The following is a 10,144-nucleotide window of genomic DNA, read 5'->3' on the forward strand; positions in this document are numbered from 1 at the left end:
GGTTCTGATGATTGGAATCGATGGCTATTTAAAGGGGTTGTGCTGGTTTAGGATTAAATCAAGAAGAATTTAGGATTTGAGTTAAGAATTGAATATTGATCGTTGAGGCTCGGTTTGAAGGCACAGAAATGGCAGAGAAGCAACAGAAGATGTAATTGGGAAGAAACGGAGGCTCGGTTCTTTTTAGGTTTAAGTTTTATTAGTTAGGTATAGAGTTTGACGGAAGTATTGAACTCATCAACGGCGTGACTTAACGTCCAGTTAAGTATCCGGTGTAAACGAAGTGTAACCAATTATTTAGGCGCAAACTCTCACATAAGTGTTGTCTACCCACGTTATTGCTAACGGTGTTACAAATGGTCGGTTAAATAAAGGGTGTAAACAGAGTGTAATTCATGTTTTAATGTCCCGATCAATAGAATCCTGCCACTTGTCGTCACCAGGTTTACTAATGCCCAAAGCTTTTATCTAATTTAATTTGAGGGGGTGTCATACTCACCGTGCAACGTGGGAGCTCATATGACTTGGCATTTTAAAGGAGGGGAGATATGTAAATCGATTGTTGTCTTTCATAAGATTTTTTTTTTCATTCATTTCATTATTGTAGGATGCATTTAGCACATGCATCAAGCCTTTAAACCCTAGGCGACCCTAGTGGACGAGTTATAGTCTCGTGAGGGTTTACATAGAGGTCTACCCACAAAACCTACACAAAAACTTCTAAAGCCATCAATCTTCGTCGGAGGAATACGAGTTTGATTCACGCACCATCATCATCTCTGGGGCATACTCCGGAATTTTGGAAACCATGAAGTGATAGCTTGCATTGAATGCGAATGCTTACCCCTTTTCCTCCAAGTAGCGCACTTTTACGACTTTATGCTACAAAAACACAACATAAACTTACTTAGTTAGTGGTGTTTCATTGGGAGATAAAACAACATGGATTACGTAAAATAAACCACAAAAATACTTACAAATTGTTCAATGGACAAGCTAAAGTGGCTAGCATTCAAAATCCGATGTTGGACAGATAAATAAGCAAGTATCGCACTTTCGATGACTTGGTGCCTATCATTGACTTGTTGAACACTTCTTCCATTTGGATTCCCAAAAATCTTGCCTATATTTGTTATGCACCTTTGTCCAAAAGGTTTCGGCATCTACCCTTACGGAGGACTGATTTTTGATTCGAGTTTCCGCGTACCATACTTTGGTTATGGATAGATGTTCATTTGAATCAAATGATTCCATTGTTGTAAGTAGAGGTATGAAATGAGTAGTTGTGGAGTATATGGAGTAAGAGGGAATAAAATGAACAATTTTGGGGCAAATGGGGTCCAAGGATGAGGTATCTATATATAGAGAAAGTCACTAACGGCTATTTTCTTTTTTGAAAAAAGTGAAAAAATTTGAAATAATTGTTCTTCTCGAAGGTCTGTAAAATACGATTGTGTTTTTGTGCCACCAGGAATCGGTCTTTCTTGTGACCAACATAAACCGATTTTAAACTTTCTTCGTAAATTTGAATTTTCACCTACACTAATCGGTTTATATAGATGCATATGTGATCCGATTGTAGCTTGAAAAACATACAGGAAAATCAACATTTCTAAGGCATGAAGAATCAGATTACTTACCCTACACATAAACCGATTCCTTTATGGACCCTATACAATCGTATTGTGTTGACATATCGAGTGGCCTGATTGTTGGCATGTGTTCAGGCAACAGAATTATTGAGCATGCATAAACTTGTTTGATACATATAATTATAATTAAAACTTTAAGTGCATTAAGTTCAACACCATGATCATCCAAAATATAAACCTTAACCATCCCCAAAGAGTGTTAAAAACTTAAAATACACACAAGTCTTATAAACTTGAACTTCTAATATCTAAAACTTAAACTTAAGAACTTAAATAGCAGGAGCACCAGCATCAGCAACAGCACCACCGGGAGCATTTGCAGCAGCACCACCAGCACCAACACCAGCATCAAGAGCAACAACTTCTGATTCAGCCATGGCTTGATATTGAGCCATTGCTTCCCACATACCTTCCAAATATCCATGGCGATCCCTCTCAGCTGAAATCATGTCTCTCCTTCTCCTAGTGAACCTCATGACCTCATAAAGCAAGTGCAAGCTTATCTATCAGTGCGAGGGCTTGTTCAAGACGGGTCTCACGTCCAAAAGCAAAATTATAGAGGCTTCTTTCTGGCAGTGGTTCTGGTGACCTAAGAATATCCTCCAAGGTGAGCTCTCGAGTGTAAAACGCTAGGTGTCCGAAGTCCATATCTACATTAAAAAAAAAAGCTAGTTAACAATCGGCACATAATTAAACATATGTAATATGATTCTAGCTACAAAAACATACAGAAATGTCAAACGTTATTAATCGGTTTATGTGATACATATATAAAAACCGATTATGAAAAGGATTGAAGAGGCAATTCCAAAATCGGTAAATTAACAAGCATATAAAACCCGATTGTGGATCGCAGGGTTGAATAAAAAGTTAGTACCCAGAATCAGATGATATTTATGCACTTAAAATCCGATTTTGGTGATGTCTTTTCATTTTTCGTTTCTAAACTTAGAATCAGTTGATGTTAATCATCATATAAACCGATTACTCTGCATGCTCTTTATGGCCGAAGAACAAAACCCAGAATCGGTTTATTCGATATGTCAACATAAACCGATTCTGGGTGTAATCAGAGATTGGGTTTTCAAAAATCGAAAATTTAAACATGTAAATCAATGAGGAAATGAGAAAACTACAACGGGTTGATGGAGATTTACCTTTTTCTTGGTTGGATTGAATATCGTTGTAGAATAGAATCAAAAAAAAATTTGATTAGGGTTTTGGGAATTTGGAAAGATTAGGATGAAAACAAAAAGGGTTGTTTAAACAAACTTGCTTGTGTTCGGAATCTGCGGATGAACGTCGACGGGCTTTCTCCAGGAAATTGAGTTACATTGGTAAGTTTTTGATACGGCAATATGTAGTCTTCAAAGATGGACGGCTTGTTGGAAATTCTTTCGGGTATCGACATCGGAAGAGGGGATACTCTTAACTTCGCTTTGTTGCCGTGTACCCATGTGCGTCCCAGAATCATGTCGTAATTTGAGAGTTATTTGAAAATGTGAAATTTGCCATGTGTTAGAGTGTCTCCCACCTTGATTTCAAGGTTGATGTAGCCATATGCGTCCATCGCCTCTCCGTCCAAGATTTTGACCACGGTTGGGGAGCGGGTAGTCTCCTGCTTCGAAATTCCCGCAGCTCTCAGAGTTTTGATGGTAACGATGTTGAAGTCAGAGGTTGCGTCGATCAATGTGTTGTCAAGTTCGGCGTTCCTTAGATAAACCGTGGTTAGCAGTCCCCAGTTGTATTTTCCAGCACCGCTTCCAGAGGGAGTTTGGGGTTCTGGCGTGATTTCTTCAGTAGGAAAGAGTCGGTTGCCCGATACAACACGATTAAGGGCTGTGAAGATATCTTGACGCTGTGTCTTGGAGAGATAGAGAATTTCGCACATATGCCGCATCATGGATTGCACAGTCTCGTGTACAGAGTCCCTGAAGACCATGCAACTCCTGACTGGAAGCGTATATCTGTGAACTCTTTCGTTGTCCAGTCGAAGCTCCCCCGCTTCTATCTTTTCTTTGAAGATATACTTTAGCTTATTGCAGTCACTGGTCGGGTGGTGGACAAATCTTTGGTAGTGGAAATATTTGGGGTTTGTCATTTCCGCTTCAGTTGGTGGGCGCCTGGTGGGAGGTAGCCTGATGGCATCGTCTTGGATCCATGCTTCCAAGAGTTCAAGCACTTCCTCGATTGGGAACGGGAAATCCAAGACATTTTATCCAGCTTCTTGATGTCGCATGGGAGCTTTAGCGGCGGTCTTCCGTGGCGGAGTTGTCTGTCGTGCTGGTGCTCCACGCTTGGATTGTTGTTATGCCGCTGGAGCCTTCCTCTTTCCTCCTTCGTCTACCACGCTCACAGAGGAGGGACCAGTGTTGTATTGATTATTGATGAGGCGTTTATTTCCTAGATTTTCGCGTGCGTCCTCGCTTCTGGTTGGCCTGGTTCTCTCAAACAACGCTGGTGCCTTTGTGGCCAATCGTTTTGCAGCTTCATGAAATTCAGAAAATGTCTGGATTCGTAGATTCTCTAGTAAGGCACGGTAGATGGGAATCATGTCGTTGATGCAAGAATCCACCAGTTGTTGTTCGGTCACGTTTGGGTCATGAAAATCCAGTGCTTGAATTCTGAACCTTTTGAAAAAATCATTCGGATGCTCGTTGTTTCGTTGGAACACCATTCCTAGATCTGAGAAGGAAATTTGCTCAGACACAAAGAAGTACTTCTTGTAGAAAGCCGTAACCATGTCAGACCAGTTGGAGATGCTGCCTGGCATAATGCTGTTGTACCATGTGTATGCTTTTCCAGTAAGTGATTTTGAAAATTCCCTCAAACGGAGAACGTGATTGTATTCGTGTTCCCCCAAGGACTCCAAGAATCGAGAGACATGTTCACGCGCAGTATCGGTGCCGTCATATAGAGAGAATTGAGGGGAAGAGTACCCCCTCGAAAGAGGAACTCTTTGGACTTCCGGAGGATATGGGGGTTGATGCTGATGCATGTCCATGGAATCGCTTTTATCTCGGTTTCGGAGAATTCGTTCCAAATCTTCCCGTGTGACAAAATTGGACGGTTGATTTCTCTCCGCTGGAGTTTCTGGGCGAGTCTCTTCGTCTACAAAGGTGCGCCTTGTTGAGGTGCTGGCGCTAGGGGTATTGGAGGTGTTCCTCATTGGCTCTGGATGACGTGATTCTTGTGGTAGTCGCTCCGTTAGTGTCTTTAGAAAAACAAGTACCTCCTTTTGAGTCGAGGCCATGTCCGTTTGGGCTCTAGCGAGAACCTCTTGTCTTTCCATCAAATCAGCAATGGTAATATAGGATCGACTTCCTCTGGGTCCTCCGGTTTCTCGTCCTGATGGCGGAGTAGTTGCGGCTCTGGTGACGGTTGGAGATGTCATACTTGATGAAACATTGGAAGCGGCTCTGGATCTGGTGATTGGGGATGTAACACCTGAAGGAGCATTTTCCGCGGCAGAGGCTCTGGCTCTGGAGACCAAAGGTGTAACACCTGAAGGAACATTTTCCATGTTGTTGGTGTTGACAGGTGGCGTATTAGCACCACTGGAGGGAACGTTAACACCGAGAATAATTTCGGCGCCAGTGTTCTCAGGGTTTGTTGCTGATCCGGACCTGAGTTCCACCATCTTGAGATCGGAGTTGAAAGATAAAATTGGGAATTGAGAAATTGATATTGTAACCGAGAGATTAATCTACCAATGTGGTCGCCAATTGTTTGTGGGTGAAAACTGTTTCTGCTAATTTCAGTAATTTCATGTGTAGGTGAGAAACGAGTCTAAACCATAAACAATGTACTGCACGAGAGTACTTTTGATTCGAGAGATCAATCTGTACAATCCTGACCTAAACCAAGAAATGGCCGTTCCAGGCTTGCTTCGGTCACAAAGTGAAGGAGAAGGGTTGGTCTTAGGGAGGGAAGCGAAGAAAGTGTTGAGACCAGAATAGTTGATTCTGGAAGTGTGGGTGTTTCGTGACTTGTATCAGAAAGTCGAAATGGCTAGCTGAATGAAAAGCTATCAGATGATTTCTGGATGTGGTGTTGTTCTCCTGACCAAAACTTTTTGTTTGGTGGAAAATATGTGAGACCTATTTATACAAGTTGCAACAAAACGTACCCTGGTCTCGTGGGAAGTGGAAACGATTGAGTGGTGGAAGAAGGGAGTAACGGGTAACGCCTGGAATTTATGTTCCCATAATGAAGGATACGTTTACACCATTATTTCTTGCCATTACTGACCACCCCACTTTATGACACGTTCTGTAACGGGGGTATTGCACGCCGCCTGCTGTAAACCGCCAGACCAATACCCTGATGAGTATCCCCCAGTTTGTGACATGTTTTGATGTCTCGAGTGTTTTCGTGGAAAACATATAGCACTTTGCTACGTGTGGCAAGTTTAGAATTGAGAGGCTTGTCGTAGATAAATAACATATGTGATGCTAGGCTCGTTTTGGATAGTCGAAGTGGCGCAAACAGTAATGCATGGTGGCATGCCGGTGGCCGCGACATTGTGGCATGCCGGTGGCCGTGGTGTTGTGGCATGGCCAAAGTTTAAGATTTGGCTCTGTGACTAAAGTTAAGGTTTGGTGGCACGACCAAGGTTAGGGCTTGGCGCCGTGGCCAATTTAGGGTTTGGCACCGTGGCCAAAATTTAGGGCTTGGCGGCATGGTCGCTCAAAAGTTGCCACAAGTCCGTTAGTTTGGTGGCGAACTTGGATGGATGAGATTGCATCTCAGGAGGAATGATAGCCTTCGATCATGGCTACCTTCAATTGAAAGTGGCGCCTTCAACTCGTGCTAGCGGCATGCGACATGGATGGCATGGCTCGTGCATTCCTTCGGCACGGTTGTGTATCCATAGCCACTGAAACCTTGGCACGTCGGTGTGGAAATATTGCTTAGGGTTTGGCTTGTCGAAACCCTAATTATCCTATGTAGCACGTCGCATGGGGCGAGTGGCCATGTTTGGTGCGTTTGGCATGTGCATCTGGCATGTGTGCCTGGCGTGTGCGTTTTTTTGGGACCAATTGGCTTTGCGGCCATCCAGCGCGGTTTCCTTCTTTTCATCATTGTGGCGAGTTTAAGGTAACCTGATTGGTTAATGTAAGAGGGTCGGCCAGGCATGGGCGTGTCTACAATTCTGTGTGATTGTGGCGGATTTAAAGCGACCTGATTGGTCGATGGAAAGTGGGGCCGACAAGCTAGGGCGTGGTCACACTTCCAATGCGTTGCGGCGGATTTAATCGCCTTATTTTTGCTAAGCATAGTTTTTCGACCAACGGGGTCTAGTGTACTGCGCGAGGCGCGAAACCCTAATTTTGCAAATTAGTCAGGTTTATGAGTTTTTTTGTAAGTTATCACAATAATCGGCTGGATTTTGTATGCTGCCACAAAAATCCTTATCTACAAAATGCAGTGTGCTTTCCGTCTGAGCATTTCACGCGATGGCATTAACTTTGGTACTTGGAGGTTCATGCCACTCCGCTGTGAATGAACATAAATCCTTCATGTCGTGCCGATATTAAGGGTTCTGCCAGGGAACATAGCACAGGAGGGTACTCAGCGAGTCTTGCATTGGCGAGGTGCCGAAATTTACAGAGTATTTGGGATGGTTGCTACATTCGCCAGTCTAGATAAATTTCATGTAAATATATTGAATGGCTCAATAAATACGAGGGTGGAGAGGTTAGCACTCACGACACCGTTTCCTTACAGAGTGACGTCAGATGCAAGGTTTTACGATTTTAACCCTAAGCTAAAAACCACCATCAACACCTTGAAAGGATATAAACATTGTGTGATAACTCATACGTGTGTAAGTCCTTATTCCTTGAACCAAAGTATGCGTACTTTGCTGCTCAGGAAAACCGGAACTGAAGTCCGCGTACCAGTACGCGTACTGTCGGAAGTTCACATCCCGTGAACTTCTGCTGGAGTTTGTGAACTGAAAACTAACTTATTCTGGGTACTTAAGTCCGCGTACCAGTATGCGTACTTAAGTGGGTTAGTTTCTAAAAACGATTATTCGTGAACTTAAACTTATATAAAATAAGGAATGCATACTTGCAAACCGTGGCTGTAAAGTTCATGAATTGATTCGAGTGAATCAAATCGTTTTTTCTTCAATTGTGTCTTGTATACTTCTATAAGATCTAAGCAATTGAACAACTCTCTAACTAGTTCTCTTGAGTCATTTGAACTAGTTATGGTTAAGATGAATATGGTTGATATGAAAGTGCTCATATGGCTAACTATTTGGTTAACTACTGTTGAATCAACTAAGTGTACATGTTTGGGTACGGTTACACAAACCTAAATAAACGTGCATTTCATTTGTGTGTAATAAGATAAGTTCGATCTAACGGTTGAAAGATATTAGCTTGAATCTAATCAAGTTTTCATATAACGGTGAATATTGAATGCTTTGTTACCAAGGTAAAGGAACAACAAATCTGTTTGGTACCAACTCTATTCAACCAAGTGAAGTGAGTCGGACAAAGGCTCTTCTGTTTATCTTAACATAAACTCCTTCGCCAGGTTCTTAGATCTATCTTATGTTCAATCACCAAAGGTAATTGTTAAGATTTTGCAATCAATACTTTTAGTCACAAAGAATTGTATTGATGCCGATCTACACAACTAATCAATCCAATCTACCACAAGGATAAACAAATTATATTTACATCCTCTTATACTGGAACAAGTATTGTGCACACCAAAGATTATGAACCCCAAATCAGAAATCTTCAATATCTTCTTTGTCTTTAAATCTTCTTAGATCTTCAATAAACACCTGCACACAACAACTTGAATCTCTTGTGATCAATCACGCACAGAACGGAGTCTGTTAACAATGGATTATCACAAGATCGTCTTTAGAACTAGCAACAGTCTAAAGATTCCTGTCGAAACTTCGATCTAGTTTGAGTGAATCTTATATCAGAAGAGAAGATTCTCAAGCATAAACAAACTAGGTGCAATCAAAGTTCAACCACCGTTAGTCAATCACATCAATCGAAAACACAAGATAAATCGCAATTATCTAGTTTCCCACCAACAGTACTCGTAGAGATTCTCAATCCCAAAGAAGACTTTAAAATGAGCATCCGTAAGAGATTTTGCATAATTAGGTTACTCTCCTCTCCGAATAGGCGGCTACACTAGTAACAACACAACCGAGGAAGTTTGCTGTCACGAAGGATTAGTTTGCTAGAAATGCAAACTTCAAGTAGTTATAGACAAGGAAGTTTGGACACCAAGGAATTTCCAAAACCGAAAATATTCCCAAATTCGGTTTTCATAATTCCTGGATATGCTCTGTCCAAAATAATGACCGAAAATCTCTTTGGAAAATCTCAACTAGTAAATGCACATTACTAATTCTCATTTTTCTAAAATAAAATTAACAACCTTAATTAAAAGATTCTTAACTTATTTATATTTCGATCCTGGGATGTTCTTCCTGTAGCTATTAAAGGAATAACTTTGAACAATAAAAGATAAACATTACTGTACGTGTTCAAAGTATGCCGACATCCTTACTTTGTAAGTCCTCTTTCATACTTACAACCTTGAAACTGATTTGCCACACTTCCGAACAAGTTTAGAATTGGTTCATCTGACTTTCAAGAACTATGTGATTTATTGAGAAACACTCAATCACAAATCATGGGTTTAACGGTTCTACTAAAACAAGTTTCGGTTGTACCTCCATGTGAGTATTTTCCATAGGCACACTAGCTTTCCAAAATTCGGTTGACTAGGTACTAGGATCGGTTCCCCACATATATATGGTATCTAACTTATATGTGTTGCACATGTCCATAGTATCGGTTCCCCTTTGCCTAAAAACGTCTTTCACATGTCCATAGGATCGGTTCCCCTTTCTGCTACAAACTTGCTGCACCTCATACAAGGATCGATTCCCCTTTGTGATGTGTTGCACCTCTTCATAGGATCGGTTCCCCTTTACCCAGATTCGGTTCAACAAATCACAAACTCGATCATTCCATCTCAGGTGATTACTTAAGATTGGTTTCACTAATAAAAGTCATACCAATACATAAGTCAGACCTTTGTGAATAGTTTTACCAAGAACACAAATGTAAGGACCCTCAAGCTCGTCAACACTATTAGACCAGTCAAGGGACGATTAAGCCGCTAATAACTCGATTAATTGGAGATGAATGTTAATTAATAGAAATTGATCTAACAACGATCTAGATACGAAACTAGTACCACTGGATAGATCTCGAAAGGTTATGTGGAATGTACCACTCGAACGTGTCAATCGGATACCAAACGAAGAAGATGTCATCAGATTAATATGAAGGGCGAAGCAGTAATTTTTTCTTAAACCGACTGGGGATGCTCTTATCCATTTTCTTGGTTGTCTTAGTAAATCTCGTTTGCCTTATCTCCTACGCGTGTCGAAGAGAAACTCATTCTCTTTTCTTCTTTCTCTTTCTTCTCCGTTT

This window comes from Papaver somniferum, unplaced genomic scaffold, assembly GCF_003573695.1.
Source record: "Papaver somniferum cultivar HN1 unplaced genomic scaffold, ASM357369v1 unplaced-scaffold_35, whole genome shotgun sequence".
Taxonomy (NCBI): domain Eukaryota; kingdom Viridiplantae; phylum Streptophyta; class Magnoliopsida; order Ranunculales; family Papaveraceae; genus Papaver; species Papaver somniferum.